Consider the following 13503-nt stretch of genomic DNA (forward strand, 5'->3'; position numbering starts at 1 on the left):
TCCCCGAAGACCCCGCCAGTCCTCCGTTCCCTGGAGCCACGGCCGCCTTCAGTGCGCGCAGCCCCCGGATATTAAGGTTCACGCGGGTGCCAGCCAGAGCCAGAAGAAGTGGCGACAGCCCCCACCCATCATCTCTCCCCGAGGCAGAGCCAGGGCCACCGAGGCCGAAGTTCGATTGGAGCGCGATCGGGGCCCTGCGACGCCAGGACGGACGCCGCGGGAGCGGGGCCGCTGGAGCCCAGTGGCTGCCGGCCCAAGGGAAGACGCACAGGAGTCATCGCGAGGAGCAAACTTTGGAGCTCTCGGCCTCGGGCCTCGGAGGGGTGAGAGGTTCCGACTGCTCGGTCTCTTTCTTCCGCAAGGCTGGGACCCCTCCACCTTCCGCTCGCCGCGCCGCTGGACTCCGAACCGGGGATGGTACCCCGGCGACCCAGGTAGTGCGCTGCCTGCCTGTCAACCCCCTCCCCTACCTACCCCCACGCTTCTGTGCGGCGCCCGTATTCCCGGGAGCGCGGCCCGCGCCTTAGCTCTGAGTTTGCCTGTACTTTTTCTGTCTCCGTATCCGTTGTGATTCTGTGTCTTTCTCGCCTTCGGTGAGTCCTTGTCTCCGTCTTCAGCGGAAACCTTGCATTTGCCTGGATGTCTGTTTGTGGGTCCGGGAAACCCTGGCTCAGTTTTCCTCTCTCCCCCAGCCCCAGTCATACTAGAGGGCTGCCCTCCCCCGCCCCGCCCAACTTTCTAGCTGGACTTGTAGGTTCTACAGACAGGCAGCAGGACTGCCATGGAGACCTTCTTCAATGAACCCTGACCGCAGTCCGGGCCAGTGCTGCCTTCATCTCTCACGGGTTGGTCCTGTGCCCTTTTTCTCTTCAGCTGGGTTCCTTTCCATCTCATTAGGCCTGTCTCTCCCCGCGTGGTCTCCCGCCAGGAACCCAGCAACGAGTAGCACCGGCTCAGACTGGGCCCATCTCAGCCTCTGAGGGGTGAAAGGGGAGATGGGCCCTGGAAGTAGGCAAGAACTGAGCATACGGCCGGCTGCTGTCCCGACAGCGCCGCGCAGTGGTCAAAGCTCGGACGCTCGCGGCCTGAAACCCAACGGAGCTCCACAGTCTCGCTTCTGTATATGACAGCCAGCAGGTTACTTTCCCTTCCCAGCCTCCGTTTCCTTCTTTGCTTAGTAATTAAAAGCAGGAAGCCTGGAGTCAGGTTTCTGGAGTCTCGGTCCTGTACTTACCAGCTCTGCCATCTTAGATAAGTTTCCTAACTCTTTATGCCTCTGTTTCTTCTTCTGTAAAAATAAGGTTAACGGCACCTTGGTCATGACTAATATGTAAAAGTAACCAAATCATTCTGGGTTACTTTTGAAGAGGGTATTGTGAGCACTTTGAAGACTCCTGGGAAGAAAAAAAAGGAGTCAAAGGTGGTGTATTCTCCCACCTGATCTCAAGTCCTGGTGCAGCCCTCTGACTCGGTGGGTTACCACTGCCACACCAGTCACTGTGCAGAATTAGGCCCCTTGCAGATAAGCACTGAGAAGAGAGTGGGAGGCAATTTGCAGCCCCTGCAGGCTGTATCTCAGCAGAGCCCATGTGAGGGTGGGTGAATTCTCACTTTCATCTAACACAGGGGTGGGCAAACTTTTTGACTGGAGGGCCACAATGGGTTCTTAAACTGGACCCGAGGGCCGGAACAAAAGCATGGATGGAGTGTTTGTGTGAACTAATATAAATTCAAAGTAAACATCATTACATAAAAGGGTACGGTCTTTTTTTTTTTTTAGTTTTATTCATTTAAAACGGGCCGAATCCGGCCCGCGGGCCATAGTTTGCAGAGCAGCTGCAGCTGCTGGCCCCTGCCTCTGCCTGGCCCTGCTCCTCAGGACTGCTGCTGGGACTCAGATTTCGGAAAGGGAACCCACGCCCTATCCCCCTTTGCAAAGTGGGAGTGGTGCATGATCTTAAGGAATCATCACCCAGACCCTTCAGAAACACACACACACACACACACACAACGAGGCCCAGGAGATAACATGACTTTCCAGGCTTTTGAAGGCTCCCATTCCCCCAATTAGGTTGGACCCAGGTGTCTGAACTCCCAGTCCAGACCTGATTTGTTTACCCCAGTGACTGCTTAGCCCCTGGCCAGGCTCCATTCTTGCCGGAGGAAAGGTTTTCTGGGCGCTTCTCATCCCTTCCAAGGTTCTGGGCCTATTTGTTTTGAACAATGCATTGGGTGCTGGGAGAAGGGCCACCTGGGTTTGGAGGTTCCTTTCGTTTCTGCCCTTCTCCCATGGCTCCTGCCCTTCCTGCTTCTGCAGCCGTGTGTGAGCCTGTCACTCCCACCTGGAAAACCTGGGTGCTTTTCCAGAAGATTGCGGCCCAACACCCATGCCTGCAGCCTCAGAGAAGCAGGGGTGACAAGGCTTGTGCCCAGCCTCTTTCTTTGTCTGCCTCACTATTTGGCCACCTCTCATGAGCAACCCAGAAACAACTGGGAGGAAGCATTTGCTGGGGGCGGGGGAGGGGGGTCCTTTGGGCAGTTTTCTACTGTAAAATGTTCTGGAGAGGTTGTTATGTGTTTATTGAGATGTGTTGCTATCAGCGGGTTTCTCCCCATATGGCTCCTCCCTCCCCTCCTTGTGGCCCATGCATGTAGACATGCTCTTAGAGCTGGGGGACAAGGGGACAGAGAGTCTTCCATGATTATGAGAATGTAATTAAGTCAATCGTGAGACTGGCAGAGAGTGGCACTGAGGGAGCTCGAGGCGGGTGGCTGCATTGCCCTTTCCAGGGTTGAGTTCGGTGAGCGCGGAGATCCACCCCTCAGTGTGGCCCGGCTGCAAACTGCGGCCTTAGCTGGACCAGGGGACAGACACGAAGTCTGCACACTTCTCTCATTTTATTCACAAACCTGACTAGCCTGGGGGGAAGTGGCAAGACTTGCGCAGCCACCGTCTTCCGGTCCTTCCAGCACCGGGCTACAGCTCTGGAACGAGATGGTGTTTGGACGTAGTTGGTAACATCTTTCCACCCCAGATCTCCGCCTGCTCCGGGGTGACGGTGCCCTCGGCCTGACTAGGAGGCAGGAGACTCCAGGTCTGCAGGGCTAACCTTAGGCGGGGGGCTCCCTACACACAGGAGCGGGACTCAGATCAGGGTTCTAGGAGAGGCCTGGCCCTCTGCAAGCACACCATTAACCGGGCCTCCATATGCTCCTGCACCGCTGAAGCCCACCACCTGCCCACCCCTAGGCCCCGGCTCAGGGTCCGGCGCTTCTGCAGCACCCCCACACCGGTGTCTCCTCCACTTCTAGAAGGAAACGTCTCCTTCCTTCCATTACGCCTGACCACAGTCCCCTCCCAGCCCCACCTACCCCGGGACTACGTGGTGGGGGCTCGCTTGAGCACCCGATGGCCCGTGCAGCGTTGAGACCAGGGCGAGCAGCGGAGCCTATCGACTTTTTCGACTTTTTCGTTCGTTCGTGGGAAGAGGGTTGCGAGCTCAGGAGACGGTGAAAACAGCGCGGCTTCCAAACCGCCCGACCTGGGGACCGGCTTCGCAGCGACCAGGGTGGGGCAGGCTCCACATGCTTGGGAGACCTGCGAGGAGTAGGGGACGCTTCCAGGTGTATGGGAGCTAGCGCCCCTGTGTCAAAGTGTGTCCCGGGCTTCCGGTCAGCGGGTCTGTTTCCCTGTCCGCGTGTGAGTTGTTTGTTGGGTTGATGTGCCCCTCAAGCAACAGTGGCTCTGGGTGCCCCACTACTTCCCAGAGCAACCAGCGCCCGTCCTGAGTCCTCCCCTCCGGGATGCACGATCTGTGCGGAGACTGCCCTGGAGGGCTTGCCTTTAACCCCAGGGCCTGCAGCGGCGTGGCCTGGTTGGGGGGCTGCAAACCCACTCCGAGCCCGCAAGGAGACTCTGGCAGGGAAGGAGGGCCTGAGAGGGTGCAAGCCTGGATAGGTGTCTGGGACGCTGCGTACAGGGACTACGCTGTGGACAGCCAGGCCGACTGCCGCGGCGGCCTCCTTCCCACCAATTACATGCTGCCTGCAGGAGCAGCAAACCTCGGGAACCCGACGCCCCTCCGGAGCCCTGAATTGGGGCGGGGCAGGAGGGAGAAGGGTACAGAGCTGTCCGAACTTGCCCCCCTTATTTCGCACGTGCGCACTTAGCCTTTCCGACCCCGAAGCAGAGGCGGAACCGGTAACGCTCCTCTGGCCAGGCGCCCGAGGCCTCTGGAGCGGACCGAGCCTCCAAGTCCCACTCCAGCGGAGCGAGGAACCAGCGGGAGTCCTGGCCTTGCAGACGCTGATTGCGGATTCCTGGGGAACAGCGCCCTCTGGAGGAGCCGCGCATCCACGCAGTCACAAACTGGACGCCGAGGTCCCCTTCCCCATCTCCTTTTGCAAAGTCATTCAGTGTCTCATAACCTCCGGACCCTTTTTTTGCGCAGGCTTACCTCCTTTCCCTATCTGTACCTGCAGCTCAGAACCCTGCTCAAATCCCGCCTCTTCCAGAAGGGAGCCTTCTCCAGAGCCCAACTATCTTCCCCCTTTCCTGCTCTGAGTACCCCAGAGCCTAAAGCCTGAACCCTCAATTCCAGCACTGCACAGCAGAACTGCTTCCCGCCTCGCCTTTCTCCAAAAAGACTGTTAATTCTCCATTCCACTCACCCTTTACGTGGGTGTGCTGTTGTTCTTCTCCTCCCTCCCCCCCCCCCACAGAAAAATAAGACTGAAGTTTATCTCCACTCCACTCATACCTGATTTGCTCTCTCCCCGCTTCACCTTTGCACTCTGCTCACTCCTAATTCTTTGTCCATTTCAAATGTCAAGCTTTATGCACAACTTTCCCCCACAGCACCCCACACTGGCCAGGCTGAGAGGACCTCCTGCCTCTGTGCTCCCCAAGACTTAACTCACTCTGTTGTCATGATTTGTTTTCCAGTCTGTCTCCCTCTATCCACTGTAAGCTTCTTGAAAACAGACACTATATTGTTTTCATCTTCCCTCCTCCACAAAATCGGGATAAGAATTGTACCTACCACATTGAGTTGTTGTGAGGATTAAGTGAGATGATGCGTATAAAGCACTTAGCCCAGCGCCTGATACTTTGAAAGAGATCAATAAATATTTCTCATCATTATCATTATTAATCACTCTACCTTCTGCAGGCACAAACCCTAACACATAGTAGATACTCAATGTTACATATGTGACTCGGTTAATGTTACCTATGTGACTGATTAATGTTAGATAATGTTAGATATTTGAAGGAATGGTGCAACATATCTCTTCCTCAGGTCTGAGACTCACCAGAAAGCTAGCTTACATCGCCAATAGAAATATGTGCTCTGAGAATAGACATTGCTTCTATTCTGAAGGGAGGAAAACCTATCTCCCTATCAGAGTTTTTCCATGGTCCCCAGTTCCAGCAATCATTGAATATCTCTTTTGTGCTTCAGTTTCCTTCTTTGAAATGACAAACTTCCAGTTATAATCTAGGTACTGGGGATGTAATGTACTGCATAGGGAATGGCATCAATAACATTTGTAATAACTATACAGTGACAGATGGTTATTAGACTTGTTGTGACCACTCTATAAGGTATACACTAGTAAATGTCAAATCTCTGTATTGTACCCCTGAAACTAGTATAATACTATATTTCAATTATAATTTTAAAATAAAATAAAATTTTAAAAATAAAATGGTTGTGACCAATCTTACCAGCCAAACCCTGCCAAAATCTTCCAGAGGCTCCCATGCTTACAATTTAAAACTCAATCTCCTTAAAATGGTGAACTGAGCATGTATACAATTTTGGGATGTCCCACATCTCTGTTGGGTAAGACCTCCCCTCCCATATTCCATATGGCCCTGATGCGACTGTCCAATCTCTACCCCCCTCACACTTATCTCCAGGTGAGGACAGGCAGCCCAGCTGGATGGAACGTAGTATTGCAAGTCCAAGGCCCAGTGATTGGTCCAGGCAGGAGTAAGTGACCTAACTGAGCCAATCACTCCTTCTACAAGATGTGATATATGGACTCTAGGACTCTGGAACGGAAAAGACAGAGTTTAATAAACGTGTTGAGTCCCCCTGCTTTGCCTGAAACTAGACCCTTAGACTTTCCGGGCATTCTCAAGTATCCCCCTTTTTGCTTAAGCTGGATTGAATTGAATTTCTGCTGGTTTGAGTTGAATTTCGCAAACAGCAAAGCCACATGAGAGAAGGATCCTGGGTCCCTGTGACCCCTGAGGTGCTGTTTCACCCTGAACTGCCTGCATAGACTTTTATTTGAAAGGGAATTACACTTCAGTTTAATTTCATAGACTCGATTTCTGTGACTCCCTGTAAGGAAAACATTCCAACTGGGCCGACCCTCAGAAAAGCGATAGGCTACTTGGACGGTACCATCGCTGGAAATGCGTGAGTAGGCAAGGTAGTCACTGGGTAGGAATCTTGGAGGCAGCAGAAAGAGTAAGAGATCTTAGAGCTGGGTTCAAATTATGCTCCCACCACTTATTAGTCTTAGGCAAATAATCTATCTAACCCTCAGTTTCCTTATTTGTAAAGTATCCAGATATCTGAGTTGGAGACAGAGACCAAGGAAACCTCCTAGCCGCCACCTCAGGGACTGCTGACACCTAGTACTCTAGCTGGAGCCTAGGTCAGGGTGCCTCAGTGAGGTTCCTCGCTCTCCTCTCCAACCTTGACATTTTTTAAGATTCCTGCTCCAACCTGCCAGGAAAATGCACCTCCCCTGGTTTGTTCATGCGACTAAAGACAGTGGTGGAGCCTGAGTTGAGAGGCCCGGGATCTACTTCCAGTCGTGCCCCTGCCTTCCTGTGCAACCTCTGACAGCTCCTGCCCCTTCCAGAGTCCCCAGTTTCCTCATCTGACCTGTGCAAAGTACATCCCTTGTTCTGGACAGTCTGGCTCCTGAATCAGGGCTCTTAACTACTGTGCCCTACCCACAGTTCCAAGTGGGAGCGATTGCCATCCACAGCAATAATAATAATCATGCTCTGTACCGCCTGGCCCTGTCCAGGCTCCTGGTCATCCTAGCCTGGGTCAGCCCCAAAGGGCGCCACCTGCCACATGAACTGACATCACAGGTGCGGGCCAATCCAGAGCTTCCCAGGCTTCTGAGGATCTTGTTTGCAGCCATGGAGTTTGGCTCCCCCTTAGTCGTGTGCATGCCTCTCACAGGGGGCTCTGCGTGATGGTCCCTCCTCTACTTCCTTCCACAGAGCTGGAGCCACCCAGATCTGGGGGGTTAGAGGCAATGAAATGGGAAATCTGAGGCCAGAGAAGAGCAAATCTTAGAACATGAGCCTATGATCAGAAGAAGGAAGTCACAGTTGGGGCCTATATGGGAAGGGTAAAAAGGGGGAGATGGTAGCATTTGGCAGGAGGCCTGGAGGCCTGATGGTGGAGATCCAAAGATCTAGCTCCTTAAACCTGCCACTGGTACCCAGGCCTTGGAAGTAGAAGGGAAAAGGAGCCATCACCCCGGACAGGGCACAGACCCCACCTAGGATGGAGGTGGCAAGTGCCCAGGCTTCCCAGACCCAGAGGCCCAAACACCTGGGAGGAGCCCTGGGGAGATACTGATGGGAAAACTACTTGGGAGGAGGGCAGTGAGGTGTGAAAAGGAGAAATTCTGAGTCCAGTCTCCAGGGTCCCTTTGGGAAATAAAAGACGACAGCTGACAAAAGAGCCAGGATGAACACACAGGGAGCTTGGTGCCTGGCCAGGGCTGCGTGGAAATGCACTTTAGGAATTTTCCTGCAGATCTACTTGCACACAAAATGTATGCACAAGGTCTCATTGCAGCTGGTTTGGGAATGTCAAAATGTTGTAAGCAATGTAAGTGTCTATCAGTAGGGGGCTGGTTAAATAATAGCACATCTATGTATGGGGATAGTATGCTGTATAAAATAGAATAAAGAAGTTCTTTATGTGTTCATCTGGAAAGAGCTCCAAGACATATTGTGGAGTGAAAAAAAATCAAGATGTATAACATTGTAAACATGTTTTCAGGTGTGTGTGTGTGTGTTTAAAGGAGAAAATAATATATATTTGTTTTGGTTTATATATGCAAGAAAAATAGAAGCATGATTAAAAAAACTAATTATCTTTTGGGGCAGGGGTAATATCGGATGCACCTCTGAGTCATCAGCTGAGAAGAGGGACAATCCAGGAGCTTGGAGAGAGTTGTGAATTGCTGTGGACACAGAAAAGAAAGGCCTTGCCTAAGTGTTTGACCAGGGACTAGACCTCAGATTTCCTGACCCCCAGCCCAGCACACTTTCCTCTACCACCTTTTTATAGAGTGGATCTCTGCACCTAGAACCACCCCCCCACCCCTTTTCCCAACCCCCTACAGAGGAAGGTTACCAAAGGCTTCCAAGAAGAAGGGGGGGGGATCTGCGAGGGCTTCCCAGTGGAGGTGGAAAATGCAGCAGTTTTCCTCTCACACACCAAACATTTGGGTTCCCACTGGAGCAAGTGCCTTTCAATCACCAGAAGCCACCCCTGGCCTCAAATACCATCCAAATGGATCCTGGCTTCATTTCACTGATTTCCTAATCAAATCAGGTGCATACAGGGTGGCCAATTGGTGGCGCTTTTGTCTCCACAAAATCATTGAGGGGCAGGGAAGGAAGGACAAGAGTACAGGGAGAGGGGAGGGAGACAGGAAGCATGTAAGAGGGAGGAAGAGGAAAACTGAAAGCAAACGGAAACCAAAACCTGTCACTTGGCTTGGAAAGGTACCTTTCCAGATCCAGACGGTGGGTGTGAGTGGTTGGGGAATATTGGGATGATCTGAGGAATTTTATTGGTACCTAGAGCTCTCTGTCCAAAGTTCTACCTCCCTGGCCTCTTCCTCAGAGAAGGAGGATGACTGGAGTCAGGCGGACCTGGATCCAGTTCTGAATCAGTCATTTTGCGTTTGACCTGGTAAGTCACTTAGCCTTTATGAGCCCCAATTTCATTATCTATAACATTGAGTTAACATTTCTAATGCTACCCTGCAGTCCAGGATAAACTGTATTTGATCATGCCTTTTTGTAATGTACCACCAGAATCAATTTGCTGATATTGAATCTTCTTGTATATGTGAGACTGGCTAGATTTTGTTTGCTCAACCCTCTATCAGGTTTTGATAATGTAATTAAGTAGATAGAATTGGGGTGACTTTTATTTTTCTGGGTTCTGAAACTGATTGTTTTCCTACCTTTGGACATCTACTTTTCTCTATCACTTCTGCTACCTCTACCAGACCAGCATCCTTTCCTGCTTCGATACTGCAGTAGCCTTTTAATTGGCTTCCCCACCCTATCCCAGATCCCCTCTAATAGCGTATTTGAAGCTGTGAAATTTCCTCTGAGCACATCCTATGGATTTTAATATGTACTGTTCTCACCTTTATTAATTTATAATTAGCCTATAATTTTAATTTTTCACTAACTTAAGAGTTATTTTGATTAAAAGTGTTTTTAAAATTTCAAGGGCTTAGTTTAAAATGCGGTCCAAGAATGTATTCGTATACACGGAGGAAATATGAACACATTTAAATGTTGTGTATTCATTGCAATAAAAATCTTAAGACACATTCACATAAGCCCATTCTGGATCACTTAGATGACCTCCTGATATCATAAATATCAGAGATCAGATATTTGGAGTCCTCATTTGAATTTGTTATCAAGTAGTGCTACTTTAATCTTGAGATAAGGCTAAAAACAATGTGGAATGAAGGAACTGCTGTGTTTGGGCCAGTTGATGACATGACTTGCTACCTGAAGGAATGTGGGCAGTTCATTCAAAAGAAAAAAAAAATGTTGGATGAATTTACTCATCACATGGCTCCAGGCAGACCAAACTCAAAAGACCTGAGATGGAGCAGTCAGGGTCACATTCAAGGTGCAAGTGATTTGGTTTCAGTAAAACAATATTTTATATTTTATTAATATTATGAATTTGAAAGTTTATTTTGTAGCTGTTTGCATTTAATTTATAAAGATTCTGTTTTATAGTTGCACTAGTAGCCCGGTGCACAAAAATTTGTGCACTCAGGTAGGGGGGGTGTCCCTCAGTTATTAAACATTTATCAGCACAACACTGACCACATTGGTGGTGGTGGTGGTGGTGGTGATGTTGTCAGAATGTGTTATATTATGCAGATGAAAATCTATTTAAACAGATTTGATGTAGATATTTTCAAAGATGGAAGAATTGTCCCTGTCAACTATTTTAGTTGATTCATATCTTCACTAATTGTCATCATTGCAAAGTTTTCAGTCCCCATATGGATTGCTGGATATAATAGGTCATGCACTGTCCCTGTCCTTTGTAGTCTTTGTTACCTTAAGGACTCTAGTTTTCCATTTATATGTTTAAGTACCAACCTTACCGGCTTAAAAATGTAAGCTTTTAACACTGCTCTCTCTATTCCGTATCCTTATGATGAAAAGTGGATTTGGGTTGTAGCACAGGAGAGAAATTCAGAAGGGGAATATTAAAGTAATGACTGCAGTAGGAGAAGAGGGAGCCTATTTCCCTGGACACAGGCGCTGGCGCCCTGGACCACAGGACTGACAGCTTCTCCAGGTGCCTGCAGCCTGGGACCTCGGGCGGGTGCCTTGTCCAACTCCTGGGCTGCAGTCAGCCGCAGGCGCTGGCGCCTGGACCAAAGGCCAGTAGCTTCTTCTTCTGGTGGCTTCTTCTTCTGTGCTTCTAGGGAGGGCAATCAGTTATGTGTATATGTGTGTGCATGCAAACATAGGCGTGTACACGTGTGTATGTGGAAATCTGCTGGGCAAGTCAAAACCATAGAAGAGTTGCCCCTTATCTCTTGAATTTTCCAGAGATATCCCCCACTTTTTTATTCTATCTCTACTGGAGAGTCAGTATTTGCAGCCAGCCAGCCAGTGACTCGCTCAGTGTCTATTTCTGACTTCTTTCCCTGTCTGTCTTCCAACCCCTAATCATATTTCCACCTGGATGCATCATTTTTACTCCCAATATGCTGTATAGAGAAGGAGTCAGGATGCTGTCTTTCCATGAATAGTACTCAGTAACAAACCAATTGCATTGAGAGTTGGGCAATGCCCCTACCCACCCTTCAAATCCCTTCCACCATGCATTTCTGTTTCCCTTTTTGTTTGTTGGATTGTTCTGCTGCTCCTTCTCCTCACCCCACCAGCCTTGGATTGTAATGTAAAATTCTTTTACCATGTCAAGAAATTATTAAAAATACAGGTAGTTTGAAAAAAAAATACAGGTACTTCTCCAAGCACTGGCCGGGGGTAGGGGTGGGGGGACAGGGAAGAGGTGGCTGCTGGTGGCCATCTCTTCCCTGCTCCACCCGGGGTTCTCCAATCACCGATCAATGGCCAGGGTGGGGACAGGGAAGAGGAGGCTGCCGGCGGCTGCCTCTTCCCTGCCCTGCCCCGTCTTCTCCGATCACCAGCCGGGGGGGGGGGATTTGCATATCACCCTGATTAGCCCATGGGAAGCGTAGCGAAGGTATGGTCAATTACCATGTTTGTCTATTATTAGATAGTTTAAGAGATAAAAGTCTAAGGATTTTATATCTGCCCATACTAAATGGCATTATAATTTTTTAAAGTTAAAGTCAATACTTGAGGTCACCAGAATTTTTTTCTTTTAAAAGAAGACTACTTTAGCCCCTATATCTTGCTAAATTGTCCTCCAACCCCACCTCATACTTCTAAGATCTCCCAAAGGGGTACTTCACATGGGCTTAGAACCGACCCACGCACTATGGTGAAGAGTCCACATTGCTTGTTTTGCCTTCTGCCTTCCAGGTGAAGCCCATGGCCTGAAGGAGCCTCTCAGCTGTTATGCTTCCTGTGTCCCTGCCAAGATCACTTCCCTATGACCTCAGTTGTCCATGTGTAGGGTGGTCTTGGCCTTTCTCCAGCAGCCCCTCTAACCAGCTCAGCATCATCCTGGGCCAAAACTCATCCTTCCTGTGCTCCAAGCCCCCCCAAATCAGAAAGCAACCCCCTCTGCTCACTTACTCCTATGAAGAACTCAGAACCATTCCCCTGCCTTCATCCTCTAACCAAAACATGCACCCCTCATTTCCATAACACTGAGCCACCTTCTCATCTTCCTAGGAGTTAGTGCACTCTGAACCCAGAAACAACTTCCCATTCTCCTCTTCCTCAGTCCTCACTCCCAAAGAATATAAGGCTACAAAAACACAGCTTTAACTCGACCATTTAATTGTCAAAGTGCACACTTAGCTTCTCACGCTAAAATAATCATCTTAATTTCAGATGTGCAAAATTTCCCCCCAAACTGACCTTGACTGAAACAAAGAGACCAGCAAAAAGGAAGATATGGAATTCAAGAAGCAGAGAATCCAACACAGGATAGAGATGGAGGGAATTCCAAGGAAAACAGTGAAGGGAAAAAAGGTCCACATCTGTGCAGCAGACATGGAGAGCCATCAGCCCAGGCTGGAGCTGGAGGACAGAGGGCCAGGGGAGAGCTGCCCCCAGGAACAAAAAACACAACAACCCAAGCAATGATAGATTTCCTGATAAGTTTGACCTTGTGAAAATTAGGGGAGATTTGGCTATGGGTACAAAGAAAGGTAAGTAAATGAAAAAATAAGGCACTGAACTCCAGGAAAAATGAAAAGTTGTACTCTCTCTCCAAAAGGAATTGTAGTTATGGTACACTAGCAGCTATCAGAGAACAATATTTATATGGTAATAATATGTGAATTATTATTTTAACCAAAAGTTGGTGATTTGGGTGGGAATGAGAAGGGATAGAGATTTCAGAGGTAAATAACAATCTATCATAACAGGAAGTTAATCATTACCGTTGTGAGAGAGTAGTACTAGTATAAGCATGGAAATACAGAAGTATATTCAAAAAGAGACAGATAAGAATTGAAAGTAGATGGTTCTAGGATACAAAACAGGGTCCTGAAAATTGGGTTAGGCCCCATTAAACCCTTGTCCTTGCTATTTGAACTGTTAGATTATATGCTTATTTCAATTCAATAAAAACAAGAATTAAGTGTTAAAAAACCATGACTTCAGATTAAAGATGACTTCCAGGTTTCTACAAAAATGAAGGGGTATTCCCTTAACGTTTCTGAAAGTTCCATTCAGATTATCGTCCCCCCTCTCCCCCCCCCCCGCAAAAAAAGGAGAGAGAGGGAGAAAAATAAGACTTCCATATTGAAATCTTGCTTCTAGATTAAAAGTGTTTAGTGCTGCAATCCACTTGGGTCCCCTCCCTGCAGCGGGGAGCTTTTCTGTAATAAAACTTTACTTTCACTCAAAAAAGAAAAAAAGTGTTTAGTGCTTTGTAAAGACAGCATTGGAGTAGAGCTTTGTTTTGTGTTTTCAACATCTACCCAAGTGTCAAAAGTCTTAGGGCACTCTATGACATATAGGTTTCCAGATAATGAACTTCGATGGCATCAACAGTCTCATATTTGTAT

At 48.9% G+C, this 13503-nt stretch overlaps 1 long non-coding RNA gene across 1 annotated transcript; it reads left to right on the forward strand.

Moving 5' to 3' along the window:
- Nucleotides 1-6: 6 nt before the first annotated feature.
- Nucleotides 7-13084, forward strand: LOC107182705. Its single transcript, XR_001513417.1, has 2 exons — nucleotides 7-434; nucleotides 12320-13084. It is a non-coding gene; the product is annotated as an uncharacterized LOC107182705 (long non-coding RNA).
- Nucleotides 13085-13503: the final 419 nt, after the last annotated feature.

The sequence above is a fragment of the Myotis davidii genome, unplaced genomic scaffold (genome assembly GCF_000327345.1).
Source record: "Myotis davidii unplaced genomic scaffold, ASM32734v1 scaffold371, whole genome shotgun sequence".
NCBI classification, from domain to species: Eukaryota; Metazoa; Chordata; class Mammalia; order Chiroptera; family Vespertilionidae; genus Myotis; species Myotis davidii.